This window comes from Rutidosis leptorrhynchoides, chromosome 9, assembly GCF_046630445.1.
Source record: "Rutidosis leptorrhynchoides isolate AG116_Rl617_1_P2 chromosome 9, CSIRO_AGI_Rlap_v1, whole genome shotgun sequence".
NCBI classification, from domain to species: Eukaryota; Viridiplantae; Streptophyta; class Magnoliopsida; order Asterales; family Asteraceae; genus Rutidosis; species Rutidosis leptorrhynchoides.
The window spans coordinates 10815157-10830950 of record NC_092341.1 but is presented as its reverse complement, the minus strand read 5'-3'; the positions used below and the strand labels follow the sequence as shown (position 1 = coordinate 10830950).

The 15794-nt window shown below is 35.0% G+C and overlaps 1 long non-coding RNA gene across 2 annotated transcripts; it reads left to right on the top strand.

Annotated features, from left to right (window-relative positions):
- The first annotated feature begins 8360 nt into the window (after positions 1-8360).
- LOC139867483 (uncharacterized) lies at positions 8361-9899 on the top strand. 2 transcript variants are annotated; one of them, XR_011765855.1, is made up of 4 exons: positions 8361-8634; positions 8726-8990; positions 9293-9420; positions 9513-9899. It is a non-coding gene; the product is annotated as an uncharacterized lncRNA (long non-coding RNA). The 2 variants fall into 2 exon arrangements; XR_011765854.1 differs by having other exon boundaries at positions 9293-9899.
- The last annotated feature ends 5895 nt before the right edge of the window (positions 9900-15794 follow it).

The following is a 15794-nucleotide window of genomic DNA, read 5'->3' as shown; positions in this document are numbered from 1 at the left end:
AACCTCGGCATAGCTCTTTTGGCGACTACGGTCCGCCTTGAGCCTTTCTTGGATTTGAACGATCATAACGGTTATCTCATGAATGAGTCCGGGTCCAGTGGTTTGCATGTCAACTACTTCGGTTCAACAATTTAGAAAATAACAATTGTGGCTATATGAGTTCTCGAAAGGTGTGGCGTTAATACTCGAATGAAAATTATTGTAGTGCTAGAATTCGGCTAAAAGCAAATACTTTTCTCAAGTAAATTTGAAGTTGGTAATACAAATTCGTATTATGGTTTTCAAGACTTAAATCGTATGTTTGTTCGGTCCGTCGGGTTGTGGATGGTACGTGGTACTCATGTCTAAACGCGGTCCCGAGGCTTTTTGTAAAACTAGAAGTGAAACGAGTATTTCGATACGGAATAATTGACAAAGATACACCGTGTTGGAATAGAATCTATTAAGATACGTTTGAACAAGTCAGTTAGGGTTCGAAAAATGTTCGTTAGGACTATTCACCCTCGTGGCGAATACTTAGGTAATATGAGGAATTTCTTTAAACGGGAATGCGAGCGATAAAGATAGGAGTGAAATGAGGACTTAGAATAGGATGAGCTTGCATCTCGAGGTTGCTATAACGTGCCTCTAGTTGTCAAAAGTTGAAGTCTGAAAGAGAAACGAGGTAGTACACGTAGTTGTATAGTTCGGGGTTGAATAATAGTTGACCGATTATCAGAAACACAAGGGCGTTAAGTTAAAGAAGAGTGAAGTATCGTTGGATTGTGTGTTATCTTAAATTCCAGTAATATCAGACGGTGACGGTGAAATAACAGAGGTATGTAGTGTGGTACGTGATGACGAGAAGTTTGATCGGATCCACAATTTAGTATTCGAATTCTTCGTGTAAAATAACAAATTTTTTTTTTTTTTTTTTTTTTTTTTTGAGAGAGTATGCCTTTCGGCGTTCAAATAGAAATATTTCCATGTTCGAGTTCCATCTGTTGCTATACGATTTTAACTAGAAATGTTGGTGTGAAGAATCACGCTCGAGGTTCGAACACGGAGAGGTTTAGAGTTTTCCTTAGTGAGTTAACGAGTTTAAAAGTAGTGTAACACGAGAAAAGTCAGAAATGAATCTTCGGTAATAACAGACGAGATCTAAGATTTTACGAATACCAGTCTGAGTTGGGAGAGTTTCCTGATTACATGTGGCTTGATTTCGAGATTGATTGTAATGCCTTGACCATTAACATCATGGTCTAGAAAATTGGACTTCGTTCAACAGAAATTCTCACTCGGAGAATTTGGTATAAAGTTGCTCTTTTCTCAAAAGTTCGAGCTTAAGATGGTGATGTTGTTCGTTTTCCTCCTTTACTTGAATAAGTTAAGATGTCATCTATAAATACGATAACAGATTAGTCTATATGAATTTGCATACGCGGTTCCGGAGGTCTATGAATACGGGCGGAGCCTTAGATAAACTGAACGGCACTAAAAGAAATTTATAACTATCGTAGCGAGTTCGGAAAGCGGTTTAGGAGACATCTTCTCCCTTAACCCTCAATTGATGATAACCAGAATGAAGGTCGATTTTAGAATATACGCGAGATCCGTGTAACGGTTCAAGAGGTTGTTGATACGGGGAAGAGGATATCGGTTCTTAAACGGAAATCATTTAGTTCACTAAAATCACATATATGTGGGGAAAACATTCCCTTCCTAACGTATAGGTTTTGGGCTCCCTAGTTCTATAGATGTCAAATAGAAGTTCAAATTACCTACCCAATAAGTTTAACGTACTCCCTCCGATAAAATTTATCGATACGCAATGGTTTTCCGTTGGTCACTTGAATGGCGTAAGTAATATCTAGGGGGAGGGGTGGAGTGCAAAGAGTAGGCTCCAAAGCCTTGGATACAAAACATTTATCGATACCCGAATCGGATAAACATGAAACATAAGAGTCGTTGAGAAGAAACGTACCCGTAACTAATTGTCGTTCCGGGAATCCTATGTGTTAAGGTTGAAAGCTCATTCGCGTACATTAGGGTGGGCGTTCTTCTTGGGACATGCATTCTTAAAATGACCCAGTTGTCCACATTCAAAACAAGCACCCCTTCTGCGTGCACTGGGCACCTTTTTAGCGACGGGGGCGGCACCCTTACAACTATGGGCCACATGGCCACTTCTTTGACACTTGATGCAAAATGGTCCGCCACATTTTCCATAATGATGTTTGTGGCACGTGTTGCAAAAAGGTCGTGTTCCAGCATAATTTTTCCTGCCGCCGGGGGTGAAAGGCTTCTTGGTGGAGTCGTTGTGGTTGTGGTTGCTTGATGGAGAGGCTTCCTGTTTTCTTTTGTTGTTAACTGGTTGGGCCTCGGCCGTTGGTGCCAGCGCTTCAATTTCATCCACCGTTTTTATAAATCGGCGGGCTATCATCACAGCCTCTTGTAGGTCGGCGGGTCTTAATGGCATTACCCCGTGTGGAATGCTCTTAGGGAGGCCATCCATGTAAAACTCAACTCCTTGGGGCCCGGGAGCCCGGAGGTTTGGACAAATTGAGGTTAGTTCGGCAAACCGTTGATTATAAGCTTCGAGGTCATCTCGGGCTATTTTTAAATTTCTTGGCCCCTGTTCGAGCCTTCGAGTCTCTTCGCGCGGGAAGTATTCGGTGGTCATTCTTTCTCTTAATTCGGTCCAAGAGAGTGTAAGGGCTTCATCGATACCCACCGATTGTACATACGTGTTCCACCATGGGAGAGCAATACCGGTGAGAGTGAGGGTGGAAAACTTGACCTTATCTTGGTCCCGACAACCGCTTATACTAAAACGGCTTCTGTTTGTTCGAACCATCGGGTGAGAGCAACCGGTCCTTCGGTTCCATTGAAAGTGGGAGGATTGTACTTCATGAAGTTTTTGTAGGAGCACCCCCCGTTTGAATTACCGACCCCATGATTGTTGTTGTTGTTGGAGAAGTGACCGGCCACTGCCTCTCCCACAGCGGTGGCTATCATTCGTTGAAGAGCTTGTTCGAGAGTTTCGGGAGGGGTATTGTGTTGACCTTGGTGAGCCATTGTTCCTTCATGACACAAGAATACCGTTGTTTAGTATTATCAATAATACTAATCGTGATGTGGAAATCAAGATAAAGAGGAAATTTTTCCTTGACTCGCCTTAAATTCTTTATGTCATAATGTCGGAACGTCCATGTGAATCACCGTAATATAATCCCGGAAATTATATTACCCTGATTTACATGTGCATTTAACATTACTTTATAAAGTCAAAGTGGCGCGTCAACAAAATTTATCAACGTAAGATCAAGATCGAATACGAGTTAGATATGATAGAAGAGTTCGAGTATAAATGCACAAATAGTCAAGTAATTCCTACTTCAGTCTATATGCCGGTTGTAGTCTAGATTCACCTATGTACCCTATGACTCGGGGTGGACACAAATGAACTCTAAATCCCTACAACCAAGGCTCTGATACCACCTGTAGCGACCCCGACAAATCGTCAAGTGACGGCGTCGGCTACGTGGGTCCCATTACCTGATTATAAGTCTTTAAGATAACGTTTGACCAAAATATGTCGCCTTCATTTCAAAATAAAGATTGTTTCCAAAGTTTACAAGAATTGTTCAACCAATAGTTAAGTTACAACGTTATAATACGAATGAAATCTAGGCGACACGGTTTAAAGTAAAGTCAAAAGACGCTCCATGAAATGCACATATACTCGACATCCAATGCAAGTATCAAATAATGAGCGGAAGCATGTATCATGTATCGTTCAAGGACCTGAGAAAAACATAGAAATCTGTCAACGAAAACGTTGGTGAAATCATAGGTTTAAGTAAGTAAGTACAAGTGAACCACAAGATTTGCATCAATGAAATAATAGTAATACATTCCAAAAGTTTGTTTCACGAGCACCCAATTATCAAAGCTTAACATTCCTTCCATTGTATACCCCATCACTTAGTGCTAGAACAAACACTGATTCTCGAAAATATATTTCATCCGTAGACGGTAGCGAACCGTCAAAGATGAGGGTTGTCAACCCATATGGCCATATAACATAAGTTCTCGCTTACACCCGGCAATGTAACTAATGATAATCGAATTGAGGATTTTGTTCTAAACTCGTATGTAGAATGTTTGTTTTACCGTTCTTGTGTTCACTTAGTTCAAAAGAATCGTTTATGTTTTCTCATCCCAATATAAGTTCAAAAAGAGTAAGAGTGGGACTATGATCTCACCTCGAGTGCACGAGTATAAAAGTACTTCAACAAGTAAACGTGTGCATGAAAGTTGCTTAGCCTTGACCTAAACAAGTAAGTTATATCAATTAACCGGTTACGACACAAGGTCGGGTGAAATGTGTTCAATTAGTCCTATGGCTCGTTACGACTCGATTAAGTATAGCATGTGAATCACGTTGTCAAGTTTCATGCAAGAATCAAGTATAAAAGCATGTTAGAACGATTGTATAAAAGTTTGGTTAAGTTTGACTAAAAGTCAAACTTGGTCAAAGTCAACGAAAAAGTCAACACGTTCGGGTCGGGTCCCGAACTATTTTCTATGCTAGTTATTCATATATAAGCATGTTAAAACAAGTTGCATGTAAATTGGAGGTCTAGAACATGTCAAACATTTTTAGTAAAAAGGTCAAGGGGAAACAGAATCTGGACGCGGCTTATGTCGCGCCGCGGCCAGGCCTGTCGCGCCGCGACAATGGCCGTGGCCTGGTCCCAGGCCTGTTTCACTTGTTCAAGGCTTGGTAAAATTTCAAACAAACGCAAAACTCAAACCGTAAACAATTAGAAAGCGTATCTTATACCGTTGGAAAGCTCTTTTGACAAGGAACACAACTAAACATGTTTCATCAAACAAAAACAACATTTTCCATAACCGATTTCTCGTCAAGTGATCATTTAAAAGTCCATTTTCAAAGTTTCAAGTTCATCAATTGCATTTTAAGTTTCGGGAATCCAATTCACACATATGATATGCCGTTTCGAAGGTAATCAAACACACATTGCAACAAAACACTAACAATTAACATTCCATGGCATTCAAGCATCCAAAAATTCATGTCAAGAACTATCAAACCCTAGTCAAACATCTCAAAATCAATAATCATGTTTTTGAAGTTTTCTTAATCAACCTACACATCAAAACGAAGCTAATGATACTAGTAACACTTTTAAAACATGCACTTTAACAATCTAACAATATTTGATTATCCAAAATCAAGGATTTAGCAAGCAATTTTCATATTGAACTAGTTACACCAAAAACAACGAATCGAGCATACAAATTACATACACGACATCACAATGAGCCATAGACACTAATTAACAACTTTATAACTCAAAAATCTCAAGAACACATAAAATTAGTGATTTTAGAAAGTTACCCAAATGAGATGAAGTTGGTATCAAATTGAAGAGGATGAAGAGAGGATCACGAATATGTAATTTGTTTTGAAGTTTGCTTCCCGATCCGAATTTAGATGATGAATGTTTGAATTGGGTGTTTGTGTGTGTTCTTGCTAGAGAGAAAGAGAGAGAGATGGAGGTGATTGAATGGTGAGGAAGGTGGGGAGGTGGTGACTAGTTGCCCCAATTTGGCCAAGTGACGAGATTGGTCCCTCAAGTTTCAAAGCGGGTGCGGTAATTAACCAAACGAATATTTTAAAACGCTCGAGTAAACGGGTGATGTCAAAATTAGATAGCGGGAATATAATGAACGTTACTCACGGAAACTATTAATTTAAATACGAAAGATTATGTTTAAAAAAAAAAGACGGTGTTAAAATTAAATTTAACGGAAAAACGCGGGATGTTACAGTTAGTAGGTTGTCTTAATAAATTCTAATAGTGCATAAAATAAGTTTAAGTGTCATCATCATCATCATCATTCATCATCATAAAAGCTATGTAAGTTCGACAAGAATAGAGATCGAAACAATAGGCTGACTTCAGTCAGCTACTACGACCTCTACGTAAATTGAAAAGACGCATGGTCAGTGGCTATGGCTCCGTATATGAGTCCCCTAACAGCTGACCAATTTTCAGAACCTCACTCATCTTCGTTTGACCGTGGCGATGGTTTAAGTGCGAGTAGGTCAGAAATTTCAGCACAACATTAATAGGGTGTAGTGACTCTCGGAGGGCCATAACTTTCAAACCGTAACTCGGATTAAGACGAGGTCTAAACGGAAAATCATCTACTCGAACCGAACTAACTGAAAATAAACTTTCCAAGAGCCCAGGTGGCCTGATCAGATACGAAAATCAGTAGGTAAGTGCTCCGGTGGGGTTCTTGGTGCTTGATGCTCATCACTGTTATCATCCTTGATGCTTGTAGCTTCAAGTGTACAACTCGTTGATGGTTTAGCATCACTTTTGACCAAGATTCACCATAAATACACAATATGTTAAAACCAAGTAAGAATACAACTCATTCATGAGTCTTAGATGGATGATGAACCAAGGTTACATCATATCCTTAGTCTTAACACAAATACAAGTCACAATAACAACTAAAGCTACAAATTTTATATCAATTCAACAAGTATAAGCATAATCCAAGTCAAAAGAGGTGATGGAACCCTAAGCTAGAGAGCTTGGATCCATTTCACACAAGTTACAAGGTTACAAAGCTAGAAAGCTTGAACCTTTAAGTGTTCTTGAAGATCTTGAAGCATAAAGCTTGGATCTTTAAGATATATGAAGATAACAAACACAAGTTTGAATCTTTTTCACAAAACAACATGATCAAAGCAAAAAGAACTTAGATCTAACAAAAAGATATGAAGATTCAAGCTAGAAAGCTTGCATCTTGATTGTTCTTGAAGATCTTGAAGCATAAAGCTTGGATCTTGAAGATGTATGAAGATTACAAATAAAAGTTTGAATCTTTTTAACAAAATAACATGAAACAAGCATAAAAGAAATAGATCTACAAAAGATATGAAGATTCAAGCTAGAAAGCTTGAATCTTTGTTGTTCTTGAAAGATTCATGCTTGAATCAACAAGATATAAGTAAGATCAAAGCTAGAAGGAACTTGATCTTCCACATAATGATGATGATGTAAACGAATTTAAGAAGAAAAAGAGGAAGGAAAAGAAAAACTTACAAGCTAGGAAGGAAAGAAAGAATAAGTGTGTGAAATGCCAAAATGATCAAGTGTGGGAATGAGGGACTAAATGCTAGTATTTATATGCAAAAGAAGATCACATGGATTGATGACATGGCCATGACCATGGTGGTGGTGGTGGACGGCATTTAGAGGGGGGAGGGGGAGACAAAACTTTGCTTTTTGGTTAGTGGTTGTCTAAAGCATGTACTAATGCTAGAATCCCATGTGACAAATAGATAATCCTTATCCATTATGCTAGTATGACTCATAATTAATTAATTTATTATTTATTTATTATTATGGGCCACTAGTAATAATACTTGGGCTAATTAATTGGGTCACTAGCTAGTGTAGGGTGGGCTTGAGCCCAACAAGGTAGAAAGTCCAACAAGACTAACTATTGGGCTTTAGCAATTAAATAAATAAAATTAAGCATCCAAAAGCTCAGGTAATTATTATTTGAAAATAATAATTAATATTTCGCAGTCCAAAAGTTCCGGTTCCGACAAAAGTCAAACGTGCGCGCAGTCCGCAGTTTATTCGTAACGGCAAGTAACACTAACGGTTATAAAGCATCCAATGGACAAGTTAAGCATTCCACATACACCAAGGCATGTTTTAAAGTATATATGAATATAAAACACGTGTGCCAAGGTTCCGGAGTAATAAAGTAACACAGTACGCACAAATACGCAGTTTCGCTAAAATACAAGGCATAAAAGCAAGTCGAAAAAGTCGGGTCATTACAACTTTAAACATAAAAAATGGTAAAGTGTAGTAAATTACATCTATCTATATTGGATTGGATAATATTAATTACTAAAAAGGATACAAATGTAATCAGTAAATTGAAACCAACCAAGGGTGCAAGAGCAAAAATATGGAAGACAAATAATGTGTTAGTTGCAGTAAAAGCAATAACCATTTTTACTACAACTCTAAGTCAAACGGGTCAAATGTTATTGATCAATGGGAAGTCAAACGGGTCAAATGTTATGAACCAAAAATATAACCATACAATCTATCTATTCTATATATAGATTCTACTAAAACACTAACATTGTGATGTCATAAATATAGAATTTTTCTTTACATAAAAAAAAATTAAAAAGAAATTAAAGAAAATTTAGACAGGATGAATGATGTCATCAATTATAATAATTAAATACATAAATATTTAAGCAAAAAAAAAAAAAAAAAACACTGCTCCTTCCATCACATGAAAAAAAACCCCTACAAAACCTAAACTACCATTTTCAACTTTTAATTGAATCTTCCCCAGTGGCGACCGAAAGCAGACGACCAGGCGAAATCTTTAACATCCAAGGGTTGAATCTTCCCCAGTGGTGGTGTCGTCGTTTGTCTTCGTCTTCTTCACATAAACCCTAGAAAATTAAACAGACGCAGATGACAAAGAACATACGATTACATACAATATATAGGTGTCTGATCCGATTATTCAAGAATTAGACATTCAATAGCAATCCAAATCCATCAGGTATAATGTCTTGCCTCTTTACTCTTCGTCTCCCATCCGATTGTTGATTGTTGTTCATATTGAAGAATAGAGTTTTTAAACTTTTTTGCAGGTCTGTAATCAGGTTTGTAATTAAAACGTTTTTTGACTGTTTCACCTTTTGCAGGTTTGTAATCAGGTTTGTGATTAAAACGTTTTTTTACATTGTAAGATTCTTCGATTTTGCATCATGAATAACATATTAGATCTGGTTTTCTGGGGGCATTTCTTGATTTTGCAGCAAGTGGCGTATGGATATCAAGAACAACTATGTTTTGCAGAAGTAGATTTACGGTTATAGGAACTGGTACCGCTGACCACTCACTTTCTCAGATGAGGTATTTTTCTTAGTCCTCAACTTGCTTATATATAGATGTTTTAATGACTATAGTAAATAGTAATACTTTGTAGTAATTAATTTGTTGTTATTCAAAATTTACAAATTGACTTTGCTTCTTATCATCTTTTATAAATCGATGTTGCTTCGTGATCATCACAGTAACTACTTGATTGTTTTAAATGGTTATGTCTGTAAAGCTAATTGTTTGTAGGTAATATTTTTGTGAATTTAAGGTGAGTATTATTTGTATAAATCATTTCGATTGCGAACTATATTTTTTGGCTGCTTTGGCTTTTGTAGTTGAGGATGGACAATACAAAATCTTAGATATATAGTGGGTTGCATAATGTTACTATTACTTACTGAACACCAAATGCTCGATAAAATGCCACAAAGAAGTTCAAGAACGAATGTGGTTGTTTTCTAATGTAATTGATTATCAAAGTTCATATAAGTTGTTCATTCCAATCCTTTATTGAATGATTACATTGGAAATCTAAAGAGAAACTCACGTATGCAGATGTTGAAGACATTCAACTTGAAATATCAATTATGTCAACGTTACCCGAATATCCAAATTTTGTTAAACTTCGTGTGACTTATAAAGGTCATGGAGCTGTTTATTTAGTATTCAAGTTATGTAAAGGAGGTGAGCTGTTTGATTGAATTGTAGGTTGAGGTCATTACAGTAAACTTGCAGCCGTTTGAAACACAATGTTTCATCTATGAATATGCCATTTAGTATAAATTAAAGACCAGAGGTCCCGATCCTTTTTTCAAGAAGTTTGAAGTTCATCAAGAAGAGACGTGTGTACATATTTAGTTTCATGTGCAGCTTAGTATAGCTTTAGGTGTCACTTTCATTATGGTTACTGATATAAGTTTAAGTGATATACTTGGTATATTTGAAGAAAAGATTAAAGAGTACATATAAGTAGAAGTAGCATATTTGGTCTTATAAGTTGTAAGTGTTGTTGTAATTACTAATTGATATCAATACTGATTTGAGAAGTAGGTTTTTACAGGTGGTCACCACTCAGATGCATCTCGAGATGTTCATGGAAAACAATAATCTCTCATGTTGATTTGAAGTGTATAACTTTAAGTTGGCTTCCAGTTTTGGGTTTCAGGTGTGAAAATTGACAATAGTTCCACTTTACATATACAATAAGGTTGTAAACTTCAAAGACCACTTTACATGTACAATTTTAGTTAAATATGTTCTTTTTTGTTTTGTTTTGAGTTCTAATGAAAAACAACATTTGTGTGGCTTATTAACAGGAAGAGCAATTAAGGATTGTAAGGAACATGTCTCTGTAGGTATCTTTTTACTTCATTTTTTGTGGTTTTGTTATTTGTGTAACTTGAAGTTTATCGACTTTTATTCTCCATTCATGGATGAAGATATTACAAAGTGATTTTGTTTTTGAAATAGATCCACCAATTGACTTATGAAATCAATTTTGTTCGTGTTATTGGGAATACTTCATCTCTGATCAAGTAATTATGTTCAGGCAATTTGCTTTAAGCTATTTTCATCATGTTATTGAGAATACATGATATTTCTTCAGGCAATTTTGTCCATGTTATGCTCTTGATGACTTCAGTGACTTTATATCTCTTCAAGCAATCTTTAGACTTTAAGTATGATTTATTTTTCGTTGAAAGAAAGTGTTGTCTTAATGTTGAGCACTATTTGTGCCAACACCATAACGCAGACTGTATCATGTAATAAGACAAAATGATACACTTTTAGATAAGCTTCTTGAAAGACAATTGTTTCATTCGATCATACCATCCAGTGATCTAGATAATGTGTGTTTTCAACTATTCATTAATTAATTTCTTTTTGTTTTTTTTTATCAAACCCGTGAATTCACGGGTCTTTTAACTAGTTTGTTTTAAATTGTAATTATTAGTTGAAGCATCAACTATTCGAAACTAAAAAAAACGATAATCAACGACATGTTCCCAAGTCTCTAAAACATATAATCGCCATATACTCTGAACATATGCCTAGTGAAGCAAGGACAATATATTGACTTGCCATTTTAACTACTACTATGACAATTTGAAGCTTAGTTTATAAATTTACACAAAATATAAATCGCCAGCACCACCATTGTCAACCATACAAAAAACCGCAGTCAAACATACGAATGTGTTTCATCTCTAGAATCAAGATATAATAGACTAAACCTAAAAACTTAAACTTCCTCAAATACCCTTCCTGTTTTTATTGTAAAAAACTCATGGTATAAAAAAATGTAAACGTTTTGGAGTTTTAGCAAGCACGAAAGCTAACTTTTCATATTGAAACCATAACTTCTCATATTGAGAATGTAACTTTTCCATATGTTTGTGATCGTCCATAACAAACTCCCCGAATCTCGGATATAATTTTATGGAAAAGATATTTAGGCTTGATGGCCAAGTGACCGCTTTTCCGGGAACAAAGGTATTTTACACGCTACCGCATGCCGCATACGCATATAAAGTACATGCGCACGCACGCTAGGAACTGCCCGTATGCGCATGCGGGTTGCGGTATCATTAGTTTGTTAGATAACGTTAAGACGTGCCACTAAAAAAGTAAAATCAGACAAAATGAAACCCTAACCTGTTACAATATTCTCATAATATTTCATATACCTTTGTAATGTGTTCATAATGAATAAACAGATAATCAAATATAAAATGAAAGAAACTTGTTACCATCATAATCAAACTTGTTACCATCAGCAGATCTGCCTTATTTCCCCATTTCCTAAGTACATGCTCCAACAAATCAATCGTTTTGAACCCAAAAAGTATCAAATCAACAAAAATCTAGCATTTAATTCCAAAATCAACAAATAACCCCCAAAAATATACATATATACAAATAAAGAAGACACTTATCTTGGACATCACAATCACTACATCTTATTAATACTTTTGTTCGATATCCTTGTAGTGTGTTGATAAACACACTTATCTTGGAGAGACAATCTTCATATTGCATACTCACAAATTCAGTAGGCATTTGCTGTAAAAAATTAGCAAGTAGTAAAGACAGTTAATAAAATATATATACAAATCTTCAACGTTAATACTTATTGTTAACACTAATGGTGAAAATGCCAATTCATCAGTTCTTCGAGATAATCATATGTGAAGGAAGGAATGTGGTCTATTGTACGGAGCCATTTTGATGCCTACAATCTGTATTTACAACAGTCGATGTTTAGTTATTATTTAACACAAAACGATTATAGCTAACAAAACAAATTATATAATACATTTAATTAGACAGATTAATGAATTTCTCATATTCAATTACTTAAATATAAACATACTCAAATCATACTAACAAAAACCCTAACATAAAGTGACAAAGACAACATCAAATTAACCTCTAAATCAGTCAAATACAGAATAAATTCATGTTCTGAGTTTGCAAAAAATTCACATGAGATTAATAGTTACTCCAATTTGAAGATTGATAATGTCGATGTTGGACCAATCTAGCATATATCGATAGTTAGGGTTTTTTGTTTAAAAGATTAAGCATTAAAATACGATGACATAATACTTTCGATACATTCAATAAATTGGAAAATTCAATTGATGATAAAATCATAACTTCATGAACAATAGTGTCAAAAGTTGATTGTAAAAAAGATGAGAGGAAAAAGAAGATGAGGAAGAGAGAGATCGAGTAGTTTTTGGAGTTTGTAGATCTAATTTTCATATATTTATGGAGGGAGAATTAGGAATTTTTCATTTCAAATTTTGATGTGTCAAAAGTGTGTGCAATAGTGCTTTAACTTATCTTTCAACTTTTAAATTTATAAAACCTTTATTTAATATACTTTAACACCCTAACGAGCAACAAGACCTGATCAGATTTAGTATTTTAGGTTATCGTCCCAAGAGAGCGTAGATGCGGATAAGAGTTATTTTATTAAATAGTTTAATTCTTATTAAAGAATTAAAGATAGATTTTTATGTCTTTTTAGGATAGATTCTTATCTCTTAGGAAAGAGATGATTTAAAGATAAACAAAACAATTAAATAATAAGGAATTGAAGATTCAAAATAAGCAAATATAAATAAAAGCAGTTACATGAACGAATAAATCATACGGGAATCATATTAAACAAGTTTCATGACTTATATTAACACAAAGCAGAATAATAATCATAGACAAACTATTATCCCTTAACAGACTAAACTAAGTGTTGCATATCATTCAATAGGTAGGACTTAAAGCATATGCTAGATATGTGATGTGCATAACTAACATCTCAATTCTTCATATTTAATTCAATTACATGATACATATCAATCTTGTAATGAGGATCAACATGCAAATAGACTGACAAATTATATAAGCTATTAAACACCAAGTAGATCAACTCAAGTTACTAGCTGAAAGTCAATTACTATTAAGTTCTCATGCAATCATTAATTAAACAAATCCAAACAAAGGTTCTCCGATTAAGCCTAACAATATCAAACTCTATTATATAAGCGTAATTCTAATAAAACAAGTTTATCACTATTATGCTGTTTAACCTAGTTGCATTCAATTCAATTTAACAAGTTTGATGGACTAGATCTAAACAAGTAGCATGAATCGAATAATAGATCATTGGATTAAGTATTAATCAACCCAAAAATCATGTTATCTAATCATTAAGCATGGCAAACAAGTATATTAAAGCATAACAGATTCAAAACAGTTCAAATATCATCACAGAAACTCAACCATACAGATCTGAAAAAGAACCAAAAATTGTACAGAATTAAGCACGAAGCCGGCGGCTTGGACTGGTGAAGCCGGCGGCTTCATCTGATTCCCAGACAAAGTTTAGTTTTCGTCCACGTAACCACTATGAACGTTTAGTTCATAGTGTCATAGTGGAAGACAAACAAAAACGACTAAAGTAAATAAAACAGAATAAACGATAAAATAAAGATAGAATCATACCTCAAAAGGGTAGATGAAAAGAACTTGGATAAATAACTGAATAATCTTGATTACAATGGAAAATAAATCTAATCTAAGGGTTTTAGAGAAAACCCTAAAAGAAAAACGAAACTGTATTGAAAGTGGTGTATTGTACATTGTAAACTGAAACAGGAGCCCTCTATTTATACTTTTTAGAAACGGTGGCCAAGCCGGCGGCTTTAGTGCGAAGCCGGCGGCTTCCTTGGGTTGGTATCACACCCCCAGTTAGGGCCTGGGCGAAATGTGACTTAATATCAAAATATACCAACATATTATAATAACGAGAACAATACTAAATGAGAAAATTAACTTTAATGAGTACGCAGCGGAAAATGAAATGTCGTTACAACGGAATAAAGTAAATGTTTAAATGCAATAGTAAAATATGCGATAATCTCTTGATCCTATGTTTAAGTAGCATCACATAAGCAGTAGATAAGTAAGCTTGAATCAAACAGCACCTGAGACAAAACATGCTAAAGTGTCAACGAAAAAGGTTGAGTGAAGTTCATAGGTTTAACAAAAGTTTGACCGTTGTTTTAGACCACAAGATTTAGTTTGTAAAGTTGATCTCCCGCAGGATCTAAAGTTATGCCAAAGCGTGATATTTAGACTAAACGTTTAAGTTTGCCCCATGACAAGTTGTGTCTGTCCTTGTCGGTTTTAATTGCATTATCAAGTAATACAAAGACTGAGTCAAATGTATCGGGGACGTTACTCCCGATAGGCCTACCCCCAATAATTAAGCATGCAGCAGCAATTAAAAATATCACTGTAGGGACTTAGTCGGACATAGCCGGGTATAGCATAGTTTAACAGCTTGGTACTTGTGTCTAAAGTGTAAAAAGTAAAAACAGCATGTGTCTCACCCCAAGTAAAGTAAGTAAGTTTGCTAGCAGTAAAGAGGGGCTATGAATTCACCTTAGTAAGTAGAGAGAGAGTTATTCCTCGGAATAGAGAGTTGAACGAGTGAGCAGGAAAGTCAACCTATTGACATTTAAGAGTAGTTAAGTGTTTTGCCCATGACTGAGTTTAAGTACGTGTTTATGTATAGTTTGTTTCACTAAGTTTCTATTCCTAGTAAGTTTCTATACTTAGAAAGTTTCTACTTAAAGAGTGTTTTCCATTTTAGGATACTTGTCGTATTAGATCAGCTTCCAATCACCCCTTTCCCTTCGAATGGCCATTTGAGATCTAGGGGCTTGAGCCATAGGACCCTTTAAATCAGAAGTCCAAACCCTCTGCCTAGAGTCTCGTAGAACCATTCGTCAAGAAAGTTCGAAGATCTACACATCTCTAATACATATCCCAAAACATTCTTATGTGTTATAATATAAGTAGTAGGTTATAGGTGCTAGTAATAGTAATAGTGTATACATGTTAATTAATAGTATAAGTAGTATTAGGGTTTCATTAATTAGAGTTAGTTATTTAAAGTACTAATTAATTAACTAGGCTTTAGTAATTAATGTCCTATGGTTTCATAAATTAGGGTTTAGTAAATTAGGATTTTATTTAATGTAATAATGATTAGGTAATGATTAGGGTTTAATAATTAAAGTGGTATTAAATAATTAGGGTTAGGTTTAATGAATTAGGGTTTAATAATTAATTAGGTTTTTAATAAAACTAGGGTTTTAATTAAAGTAGTATAAGTTAAATTAGGATTTAGGGTTTTAGTATGTATACATATATAATGTCGTGTATATGTATATAAAAATTTATTTTTTACAAGTATATATGTATATGTGTCGATATATATGTATATGTACATATAGTTATTTTGTTTCCTTAATTAACCACTAA